The sequence below is a fragment of the Salmo trutta genome, chromosome 16, assembly GCF_901001165.1.
Source record: "Salmo trutta chromosome 16, fSalTru1.1, whole genome shotgun sequence".
Lineage (NCBI taxonomy): Eukaryota > Metazoa > Chordata > Actinopteri > Salmoniformes > Salmonidae > Salmo > Salmo trutta.
Window position 1 is genome coordinate 41266127 of NC_042972.1, and position 12998 is coordinate 41279124.

General features: G+C 42.9%; 1 protein-coding gene across 2 annotated transcripts in view; it reads left to right on the forward strand.

Annotated features, from left to right (window-relative positions):
• ptprga (protein tyrosine phosphatase receptor type Ga) overlaps nucleotides 1–12998 on the forward strand; it is a 271602-nt gene that overhangs the window by 108520 nt on the left and 150084 nt on the right. The window lies entirely within an intron of this gene.

A 12998-nucleotide genomic window follows, 5' to 3' on the forward strand; every position in this document is an offset into this window, starting at 1 on the left:
CACAACACATGATGCCAGGGTAGCAACCAACCACTGTGGACCAATAGCTAACTCCATACTAGGACAAGTAACCATCCATTAAACATCCAGTAGATGTGAATTAGAGCAAGCACCCGATTGACCAAAAAATGTCATCATTAGAATGTATTAAATGTATTTTAATTTAGAATGTAATCAAAGCCTCACACGTTGTGTGTTTGTCCTTGTAGTCTTTACTTCTCAGTGCTGTTGAGGGAGATGTTAATGCGAGGTTGTTGCTCCGTACTCGCCTCATGGGTTGTGTATCTCATTGTGTCATGGTAGAGCAGCGCAGGGTCCCTGGAGTGTGATCGCCGATTGTGTGACCTCAGCGTTCCTACCCTAGCACTGCCTTACCCTGGAGGTAGCCACGGGAACCACCGTTCCTTTTGCTGCTCTCGCCACATTAAGATCTCTCGATCTCTGAATCCCGTCGATATTCAGCGTAAAACATGTTGTCGGAATTACAGTAACCTGCTGGGTGATGCAATATTCATGGGCGTGGGTGTAGGCTGAAGGAGGGCTATTGCTCTAAATAGTAACAGGAGACCAGGCGGCTGGGAGTCCAGCCTGATTGGATTTCCATTTCACAAGTCGAGCTGCTCTTTTTTTCTCCCTCTTTTCCCTCTCCTTCCCCCAGTCCAGGCTGGCTTTGAACACAACGAGCATGCTGCTGCCTCACCTTCCCCCGTTTGAAGTTGGAATTATCCAATTCCAGCACTGCTTCTCATTCTAGCAGTCTAGCAGCTGCCATTTTGCCGTGTCTATTACTTGTTTCTGTTCTCTCGCTTCCATCACTTAGAATAGCTGTGATGCCTTTCAGACAATTAATATTTAATCAGGGTTGGATTAAGGATGTTCAGCTATGACACTGATATTTCCCTCACAGTGTTTGGACTCTCTCACTGTTTCTATTCTCTCTGCTTGGCTTTAGAACACTACAGGATGGGTTTCCCTGATTTTATACTATCTACTGTACTTATGGCCCACCTGAGCTACAGATTACGCTCTCCACAGCCAATGTGAGTAAGACCTTTAAACAGGTCACCATTCACAAGGCCGCGGGGCCAGAAAGATTACCAGGACGTGTACTCCAAGGATGCACTGAGGATCTGGCAAGTGTCTTCACTGACATTTTCAACCTGTCCCTGACTGAGTCTGTAATACCAACATGTTTCAAGCAGACCACCATAGTCCCTGTGCCCAAGAACACTAAGATAACCTGCCTAAATGACTACCGACCCGTAGCACTCACATCTGTAGCCATGAAGTGCTTTGAAAGGCTGGTCATGGCTCACATCAACACGATTATCCCAGAAACCCTACTGTAGACCCACTCTAATTTGCATACCGCCCCAACATATCACAGATGATGTAATCTCTATTGCACTCCACAATGCCCTTTCCCACCTGGAAAAAAAGGACCTCTATACCAGGCGGTGTCAGAGGAAGGCCCTAGAAATTGTCAAAGACTCCAGCCACTCTAGTCATAGAGTGCCAAGTCTACATCCAAAAGGCTTCTTAACAGCTTCTACCCCAAGCCATAAGACTCCTGAACAGCTAATCAAATGGCTACCCAGACTATTTGCATTGTTGTCGTCCCCCTTCTTTTTTTTTACACTGATCCTACTCTCTGGTTAATATCTATGCATAGTCAATTTAACTCTACCTACATGTACATATTACCTCAATTACGTACATTAACTCTATACTGCTACACCCAGTATATAGCCTCGCTACTCTTATTTTACTGTTGCTCTTTAATTTAAAAAAATGACTTATCTATTTTTTATTTAACAATAATTTTTCTTAAAACTTCATTGTTGGTTAAGGGCTTGTAAGTAAGCATTTCACTGTAATGTCTAAACCTGTTGTATTTGGCGCATGTGACAAATTCAAATCTTATTGGTCACATACACATGGTTAGCAGATGTTAACGCGAGTGTAGCGAAATGCTTGTGCTTCTAGTTCTGACAGTGCAGTAATATCGAACAAGTAATCTAACAAATTCACAACGACGAGCTTATACACACAAATGGAAAGGATGAATAAGAATATGTACATATAATTATATGGATGAGCGATGGCCGTGCGGCATAGGCAAGATGCAGTAGATGGTATATAATACAGTATATACATATGAGATCAGTAATGTAGGATACAGTTGAAGTCAGAAGTTTACATACACTTAGGTTGGAGTAATTAAAACTTGTTTTTCCACCACTCCACAAATGTCTTGTTAACAAACTAGTTTTGGAAAGTCGGTAAGAACATCTACTTTGTACATGACACAAGTAATTTTTCCAACAATTGTTTACAGACAGATTATTTCACTTAAAATCCACTGTATTACAATTCCAGTGGGTCAAAATGTACATACACCAAGTTGACTGTGCCTTTAAATAGCTTGGAAATTTCCAGAAAATTATGTCATGGCTTTAGAAGCTCTGATAGGCTAACTGACATAATTTGAGTCAATTGGAGGTGTACCTGTGGATGTATTTCAATGGCTACCTTCAAACCCAGTGCCTCTTTGCCTGACATCATGGGAAAATCAAAATAAATCAGCCAAGACCTCAGAAAAAAAATTGTAGACCACCACAAGTCTGGTTCATCCTTGGGAGCAATTTCCAAATGCCTGAAGGTACCACGTTAATCTGTACAAACAATAGTATGCAAGTATAAACACCATGGGACCACGCAGCCATCATACAGCTCAGGAAGGAGACGCGTTCTGTCTCCTAGAGATGAACGTACTTTGGTGCGAAAAGTGCAAATCAATCTCAGAACAACAGCAAGGACCTTGTGAAGATGCTGGAGGAAACAGGTACAAAAGTATCTATATCCACAGTAAAACGAGTCCTATATCGACATAACCTGAAAGGCCGCTCAGCAAGGAAGAAGCCACTGCTCCAAAACCGCCATAAAATAGCCAGTGTACGTTTTGCAACTGCACATCGGGACAAAGATCAGACTTTTTGGAGAAATGTCCTCTGGTCTGATGAAACAAAAATAGATCTGTTTGGCCATAATGACCATTGTTATGTTTGGAGGAAGAAGGGGGAAGCTTGCTAGCCGAAGAACACCATCCCAACCGTGAAGCACGGGGTTGGCAGCATCATGTTGTGGGGGTGCTTTGCTGCAGGAGGGACTGGTGAACTTCACAAAATAAATGGCATCATGAGGGAGGAAAATTATATGGATATATTGAAGCAACATCTCAAGACATCAGTCAGGAAGTTAAAACTTGGTCACAAATGGCTCTTCCAAATGGACAATGACCCCAAGCATACTTCCAAAGTTGTGGCAAAACGGCTTAACCTCCCTGGGCGAGGTGGGACGCTTCCCTGGGCAAGCGTCCCACCCTAGTCAACAGCCAGTGGAATCGTGTGGCGCGAAATACAAATACCTCAAAAATGCTATAATTTCAATTTCTCCAACATACGACTATTTTACACCATTTTAAAGACAAGACTCTCGTTAAAATTAACCACGTTGTCCGATTTCAAAAAGGCTTTACAGCGAAAGCAAAACATTAGATTATGTCAGGAGAGTACCCTGCCAAAAATAATCACACAGCCATTTTCAAAGCAAGCATATATGTCACAAAAACCAAAACCACAGCTAAATGCAGCACTAACCTTTGATGATCTTCATCAGATGACACTCCTAGGACATTATGTTATACAACACATGCATGTTTTGTTCAATCAAGTTCATATTTATATCAAAAAACAGCTTTTTACATTAGCATGTGATGTTCAGAACTAGCAAACCCACCGAAAACTTCCGATGAATTTACTAAATTACTCATGATAAACGTTCACAAAAAACATAACAATTATTTTAACAATTATAGATACAGAACTCCTTTATGCAATCTCGGTGTCAGATTTTAAAATACCTTTTCGGCGAAAGCACATTTTGCAATATTCTGAGTACATAGCTCGGCCATCACGGCTAACTATTTTGACACCCACCAAGTTTGGGGCTCACTAAACTCAGAATTACTATTAGACAAAATTGGATTACCTTTGCTGTTCTTCGTCAGAATGCACTCCCAGGACTTCTACTTCAACAACATATGTTGTTTTGGTTCCAAATAATCCATAGTTATATTCAAAGAGCTCCGTTTTGTTCGTGCGTTCAGGTCACTATCCGAAGGGTGAGCGCGAGTGCATTTTGTGACAAAAAAATTCAAAATATTCCATTACTGTACTTAGAAGCATGTCAAACGCTGTTTAAAATCAATTTTTATGCAATTTTTCTCGTAAAATAGCGATAATATTCCAACCGGACAACGTTGTATTCATTCAAAGGCTGAAAGAAAAAATTTAGAATTCTCGTGAACGCGCATCTCAGTCTCACTGTCCCGAGGCTGACCACTCACATACTCTCCTGCTGTTCTTCACCCAGAGACACCCCATTCCACTTTCTGGCGGCTTTAGAGAGCCAATGGAAGCCTTACAAAATGTCACGTTACAGCACAGATGCTGTATTTTCGATAGAGATGCAACAGAAGGACAACAAATTTTCAGACAGGGCACTTCCTGTATGGAATCTTCTCAGGTTTTGGCCTGCCATATGAGTTCTGTTATACTCACAGACACCATTCAAACAGTTTTAGAAACTTTAGAGTGTTTTCTATCCAAATCTACTAATTATATGCATATTCTCATTTCTGGGCAAGAGTAGTAACCAGTTTAAATCGGGTACGTTTTTTATCTGGCCGTGAAAATACTGCCCCCTAGCCCCAACAGGTTAAGGACAACAAAGTCAAGGTATTGGAGAAGCCATCACAAAGCCCTGACCTCAATCCTATAGAAAATTTGTGGGCAAAACTGAAAAAGCGTGTGCCAGCAAGGAGGCCTACAAATCCGACTCAGTTACACCAGCTCTGTCAGGAGGAATGGGCCAAAATTCACCCAGTTTATTGTGGGAAGCGTGTGGAAGGCTACCCGACACGTTTGACCCAAGTTAAACAATTTAAAGGCAATGCTACCAAATACTAATTGAGTGTATGTAAACTTCTGACCCACTGGGAATGTGATGAAATAAATAAAAGCTGAAATAAATAATTCTCTACTATTATTCTGACTTTTCACTGTCTTCCAATAAAGTGGTGATCCTAACTGACCTAAGACATGGAATGTTTATTAGGATTAAATGTATTGTGGAATTGTGAAAAGCTGGCTTTAAATGTGTTTGGCTAAGGTGTATGTAAACTTCCGACTTCAACTGCATCTACACATTATTAAAGTGCCGTTATTTAAAGTGACTAGTGATATCTTTATTAAATCCTCTTATTTCATTTATTAAAGTGTCAAGAGATTTGAGTCTATATGTTGGCAGCAGCCTCTCTATGCTAGTGATGGCTGTTTAACAGTCTGATGGCCTTGAGATAGAAGCTGTTTTTAGTCTCTCGGTCCCAGCTTTGATGCACCTGGACTGACCTCGCCTTCTGGATGATAGCGGGGTGAACAGGCAGTGGCTCATGGGGTTGTTGTCCTTGATGTTTTTGGACTTCCTGTGACATCAGGTGCTGTAGGTGTCCTAGAGGGCAGGTAGTTTGCCCCCGGGGATGTGTTGTGCAGACGGCACTAGCCTCTGGAGAGCCTTGCGGTTTTGAGCGGAGCAGTTTCCGTACCAGGCGGTGATACAGCCCGACAGGATGCTCTCGATTGTGAATCTTCAACCTGAGGTTGAAGTGGCGCTGTTGCTCAATCTTCACCATGCTGTCAGTGTGGGTGGACCATTTCAGTTTGTCCGTGATGTGTACTTATAGGAACTTAAAACTTTCCACCTTCTCCACTACAGTCCCGTCGATGTGGATGGAGGGGATGCTCCCTCTGCTGTTTCCTGAAGTCCACGATCATCTCCTTTGTTTTGTTGACGTTGAGTGAGTGGTTGTTTTCCTGACACCACACTCCGAGGGCCGTGAACCTCCTGCCTGCACGCCGTCTCGTCGTTGTTGGTAATCAAGCTTACAACTGTAGTGTCGTCTGCAAACTTGATGATTGAGTTGGAGGCGTGCATGGCTACGCAGTCATGGGTGAACAGGGAGTACAGGAGAGATCTGAGAACGCACCCTTGTGGGGCCCCAGTGTTGAGGATCAGCGGGGTGGAGATGTTGTTTCCTACTCTCACCACCTGGGGGCGGACCGTCAGAAATTCCAGGACCCAGTTGCACAGGGCGGGGTCAAGACCCAGGGTCTCGAGCTTAATCACGAGTTTGGAGGGTACTATGGTGTTAAATGCTGAGCTGTAGTCAATGAACAGCATTCTTACATAGGTATTTCTCTTGTCCAGATGGGGTTGTCCATATGGGATAGGGCAGTGTGATGGCGATTACGTCGTCTGTGGACCTATTGGGGCTGTAAGCAAATTGAAGTTGGTCTAGAGTATCAGGTAGGGTGGAGGGGATATGATCCTTGACTAGTCTCTCAAAGCACTTCATGGTGACAGAACTAAGTGCTACGGGGCAATAGTCATTTAGTTCAGTTACCTTAGCTTTCTTGAGAACAGGAACAATGGTGGCCATGTTGAATCATGTAGGCACAGCTGTCTGGGATAGGGATTGATTGAATATGTCCGTAAACACACCAGCCAGCTGGTCTGCGCATGCTCTGAGGACGTGGCTAGGGATGCCGTCTGGGCCGGCAGCCTTGCAAGGGTTAATACGTTTAAATGTTTACTCACGTTGGCCACTGAAGGAGAGCCCACAGGCTTTGGTAGCGGGCCGTGTCAGCGGCACTGTATTGTCCTCAAAGCGAGCAAAGAAGTTGTTTAATTTGTCTGGGAGCAAGACGTCGATGTCTGCGACGGGGCTGGTTTTCTTTTTGTAATCCTTGATTGACTGTAGATCCTGCCACATACGTTTAGTGTTTGAGCCATTGAATTGCGAATCTACTTTGTCTCTATACTGACGCTTTGCTTGTTTGATTACCTTGCGGAGGGAATAGCTACACTGTTTGTATTCAGTCATGTTTCCAGTCGCCTTGCCATGATTAAAAGCGGTGGTTCGCGCTTTCAGTTTTGCGCGAATGCTGCCATCAATCCATGGTTTCTGGTTAGGGAAGGTTTTAGTCACAGTGGGTACAACATCACCGATGCACTTGCTAACCAAGTCAGCGAATACATCAATGTTATTGTCTGAGGCTACCCGGAGCATATCCCAGTCCACGTGATTGAAGCAGTCTTCGAGCGTGGAATCCGATTGGTCAGACCAGCATTGGATAGACCTGAGCATGGGCGTTTCCTGTTTTAGTTTCTGTCTATAGGTTGGGAGCAACAAAATGGAGTCATGGTCAGATTTGCTGAAGGGAGGGCGTGGGAGGGCTTTGTATGCATCGTGGAAGTTAGAGTAGCAGTGGTCTAGAATGTTACCAGCCCGTGTCGCGCATTCGATATGCTGATAGAATTTAGGCAGCCTTGTTCTCAGATTAGCTTTGTTAAAATCCCCAGCTACATTAAATGCAGCCTCGGGATATATGGTTTCCAGTTTACATAGAGTCCAATGATGTTCTTTCAGGGCCATTGAGGTATCTGCTTGGGGGGGATATACACAGCTGTGACTATGATCAAAGAGAATTCTCTTGGTAGATAATGCTGTCGGTATTTGATTGTAAGGAATTCTAGGTCAGGTGAACAAAAGGACTTGAGTTCCTGTATGTTGTTATGATCACACCATGAGTTGTTAATCATAAGTTACACACCCCCGCCATTCTTCTTACCAGAGAGTTGTTTGTTTCTGTCGGCGCGATGCGTGAAGAAACCGGGTGGCTGTACCAACTCTGACAACATATCCCGAGTGAGCCATGTTTCCGTGAAACAGAGAATGTTCCAATCTCTGATGTCTCTCTGGTAGGCAACTCGTGCCCTAATTTCATCCACCTTGTTGTCTAGAGATTGGACATTGGCGAGTAATATACTCGGAAGCGGTGTATGGTGTGCTGGCCTTCTAAGTCTGACCAGTAGGCCGCTCCGTCTGCCTCTCCTGCGGCGACCGCGTTGTTTTGGATTGGCTTCTGGCATAAGATCGCATGTCCAGGGTGGAGGTCCGAAACAAAGGATCCGCTTCGGGAAAGTCGTATTCCTGGTCGTAATGTTGGTAAGTTGACATCACTTTTATATCCAATAGTTATTCCCGGCTGTATGTAATAACACTTGAGATTTTCTGGGCTAACAATGTAAGAAATAATATATAAAAAAACAAATTACTGCATAGTTTCATAAGGACCTGAAGTGAGGCGACCATCTCTGTCGGCGCCATCGTAAGCGATAGACTACATTTTCTGTGAGCTGAAACATTATTTTTTATTTTATTTAACCTTTATTTAACTAGGCAAGTCAGTTAAGAACAAATTCTTATTTACAATGACGGCATACCCCGGCCAAACCTTAACCCGGACGACGCTGGGCCAATTGTACGCCGCCCTATGGGACTCCCAATCACGGCCGGTTGTGATACAGTCTGGAATCGAACCAGGGTCTGTAGTGACGCCTCTATCACTGAGATGCAGTACCTTAGACCTCTGCGCCTCTCGGGAGCCCCCACATAATGGCTTTATGTGTTTTGGTTTGGGTATTTTCTCCTCTCCTCAGCCTTGTGGACCAGCTGGGCTGGAGTGGATTCAGTTTAAAGAGATTTCTGTGCAGCCTGCGGGCACCGAGGATAAGAGGGGGCACTCTGTAGTACACCTAGCACCGTGCTTGAAACATTTAGTCTGTATTTGTAACATCGGTGTAAGTGCAGCAAAGGCACTGAGACTGGGTAGATCACTCTGCTTTTTCCCTGCCTGAGAGCCTGAGGCCATGGCATCAGACTCAAGGCTAGGGAGAGCAGACACACACACAATGCCCAGAGGGAGACGTGTACCTCGACCCTAACCCAAGGATATCTGCTGGGATGATAAGGTTGGCAGAAGATATCAGTAAAATGGCTGCAATTCATGTAACTTTGATATTACAGCACTTTGATTGTAATACCCTAAGGATCTTAACCAATCTGACATTCATGAGGTTGGAAGAATGTAAACCACTACAGGAAAGTGCTGTAGTGTTACGGTTATACTTTTTTATTTCTAGGCAAATCCTCAATCATGCAGCTGCCAAATATACAAAGGGATAAAGCCCGTTTGGCTAGCAATTAGACACCCTGTTATAGGCTATACATTCTGCCATATGTTTATTTATGTTTCCATTTGGCTGTTGAAATGCACCTATTCAGCTAACACTTAATGGCTTTGCCCTAGTGTACAGAATTCCGTGCTTTTCAAATAAAATCAAAAGCAAATCCCACCCAAAATTGTCCCATGCTTCGTAAACAACAGGTGTAGACTAACAGTGAAATGCTTACTCACAGGCCTTTCCCAACAATGCAGAGAGAAAGAAAATAGAGAAATAATAGAAAATGTATAATAAATACACAATTAGTAACAATAACTTGGCTATATACACAGGGTACCAGTACCAAGTCGATGTGCAGGGGAACGAGTTAATGGAGGTACATATGTACATATCTAGCTACTGAAAATTAGCTACAACCTGGTACTTCCTTGTAAGAAGTCATCCACTGGTTTTACCTGTAATGGGTCACTTGCGCATATCTCCTGCATTGGTGCCAACACGTTATGAGAGCTTCTTTATTTGACAAGCCATTCCACATGGATTTTATTGATCCTTAATGGTTTTAACAGAACCATTTAACGACACACATTTACTGTAACCATGTCCCCATTAGGCTGTGCTATTCACAATGCATGGAGCACTAGCCATAAATGATTTAACTCTGCAAACCGTATTTCTGCCTATGCAGCTGATCTGGGGCATTATTTGTCTTGGATGCTGCACCACGACTAGCTCTGACATTAATTAGATCTCTCATAACTTTTTCATAGCAACAGAGCCATACTCTTCTATCCATGTTGTATCCATGTAGACAGCCTGTTTTCTAGTCACTTCAGACTGAGTTCAGACAGAACTCTTGACCTTTCAACTTCAGACACCCAGCAGTTGCCCTTAGTGGGTTTGTTTCCGAGGTGCATCTCTGTCGATACCTCATTGGTACTGTGGAACAGATCCTTTTCTCGCTTCTTTACCACATGAATCTCATCAATAGCACAGCCAAGAGTGGCGCCACCCTTTTATTGAAGAGTCTCAGGCTTCACAGAACACTCTCCCATCCGCCAAGAGGAGAGCAGTAGAAAGCAGCTCTCTCCCTGTCAGTCGATGTATGGCAGAGGGCAGGACAGAACAGGACAAAACAGGACAGGACAGGAGCCATATGCTGCAGCTCAGATCATCCATTAATCTATAACATGCTTTCTGCCTCGTTGACATTTCGCTGTGTCTGTTTAATTCATCTGAATTTGTATTTCAGTTGATTTTTTTTGTCCAGTAAGCAGCTTACACATATATCCTTAGTATTTATGAAAATACCTTAATCTGTACAAGGAGGGGGGAAATCTAACAATGGCGGGGCAGAGAGGAGAAATCTACCATGCCACGCATGATAAATTACAGTACAGTTGGGAGAGTTGAGTAAATATGTTAGTAAATATGTGACTATTTCTCCTGACAGATTCATATGTAATGTTCTAACTGTTTCTATTTTGGCTGTTGATTTCAAAGATTCTCCATATCTGAGCACTGAAAGATTTGCTCAGATTGATTTCATCATATCAACTGCATACATTTTCATATTGATCAATACTCATAAAACATAGACCATCGTACAGCTACAAAAATTCATTATAAAAACTTGTTTGGTTTATTGGCATTCAGGATATTTGTAAAGACTTTATCTAAGGCAAGACATACTCTAAAGGTATTTATTTTATGCCTTTCAATAAAAGCAGGGCTACATCCAATGCATTTAAGGACAGCTTAGTTCTCAAACTGTTTTTATATATTGTATCTGGCAGGTTGCTCAATGCTCCAAGGGCATATTGCAGAATTACGTTGCTGTTAACAGATAAGAATCAAAGACCAGTTTAAGCTTGGGGGGGGGGGGGGGGGGGGTACTACTAAACTATATGGAATTGTTTTAAGAAAGTTATACCAAGGATCATTTTGCTATTTGATTTTGAATCTTAAGAGGCCTTGAAATATCAAAAAACATATATACACTACCGTTCAAAAGCTTTAGAACACCTACTCATTCAAGGGTTTTTGTTTATTTTTACTATTTTCTACATTGTAGAAATAACACATATGGAATCATATACTAATCAAAAAAGTGTTAACAATGTCTGCACTGTATTTCTGATCAATTTGATGTTATTTTAATGGGCAAAAACATTTGCTTTTCTTTCAATAACAAGGACATTTCTAAGTGACCCCAAATGTTTGAACGGTAGTGTATATCATGCAACCTTTGATGTTTTAGCCCAGAGGACTCTTTTTGATTTTTGTAAGGAGGTACACACCAGGGCCATCTTAATGCATTGCAATTATATTTCATATATTTTCTTAGGTTCCCTGTCAGTCTGAGGTCTGATAGTTGGGAGGGAGAGAGGTTAAAAAGAAGGTGTAAGGACAGTGGATCTATGTGAACAGTGGGTGTTTAGGTGAAAGCCTGGAGCAGCCAAAGGGTTAGCTAGCCCTTTCTATCTGCTCTACTCATCCAGAAAAATCTAACACACTAGCTGAGTCAAGGAATGAGTACAGGTCTTGAGATGTTTACCTTCTTCCCTCTTTGGATACACATTCATGCTAGATACTAGAACCAATCAATAGACTCACCATGTTGTTATTGGCTTTCTTGAGTGGTGTAAATTCACCTATTTAACCTCAACCAGCAGTGTCGGCCACTGTAGCCACTCTCGCAACAATGCACTTATTAAGATGATGTTAACAGGCAACCTCACCATGATCTTCAGACTTAAGGTTTTGTTTCCAGTAAAAGGCATGAATGAAGAAAGTTGTTTTGCTTATAATGTAGTTTCTGGACAGACTTTATTTCCACTATTTCATATAGAGGAACAGAAGGTCAGGGAAGATTCTTTCCGTGAACAGTTATGTAATGGTAGAACCTGTGAACTGGCCAGGCCAGTGGAGAGTCTAGCCAGCAGCAGGCCTTTGATAAGGCACAGCGTTTCCGTCAGCTTCAGCAGGAGAAAGTTCCTCTGAAGTGGGTGATTAGAGCCCGGACCTGCTCTCTGGCGTTCATACCGTTCACACCCTAGGACTGAAGAACAAGACTAAGACTATGGGGCCGTGAGGGGCACTTTGTCTCAATGTTCAAAGGGGACTTTTCTCCAGCATAGTATAGATGGTGGAGACCAGGGGACAGAGGAACATTTTGTCAACGTTCTGAGAACATATCAACAACAGTCAGACTCACTCTTGATCCAAACTGTGTCCTGCTGATTATTATTGCACTGTGAGGATGTGAGCCCACTCCACAGAAACAGGAAACGGCCATCTCTGTCCCGCCCCAGGCGGGAGGAAAGCAGGAGATAGCCTTCAAGGAGAACAATATATCAGCCTGGTCTGATTCTCTCTGTTGATTAGGACTGAGAGCTTGTTTTCTTCACCATTTCCTTTCCTGTTGTGTGTGTGCTCCAATGTACACTTCACAGATATTTGTGTACATGAATGTCCATGTTATGATATGTTTCATGTTTTATCTGCGTATCTACCATATGTGTGTTCAACTATAACACACCAGGTGTGCTCTTACGTGTCAGTCAGTCTGGAAAAGGACAATGTGTATGAAGTTGTGGACCATAGATCCGGTTGTGATGCACTAGATCCAATGCAGGGATCAGAGGGTGATGGAGTCAGTGGGGAGGTGGGCTATGGATCTACGTAGGCTAACAGGGTCACAAACACATTTATCGCACGCATTCAGATCATTACAGGTTCAATAGTCTGAAAGGTTATACACACATCAGCTCCTAATGGAGCGCAGAGCATGGCTGAGAGACAGACTAAAGCATAGAGCCACTCAATGGAGCAGGAACAACTGCTGTGAT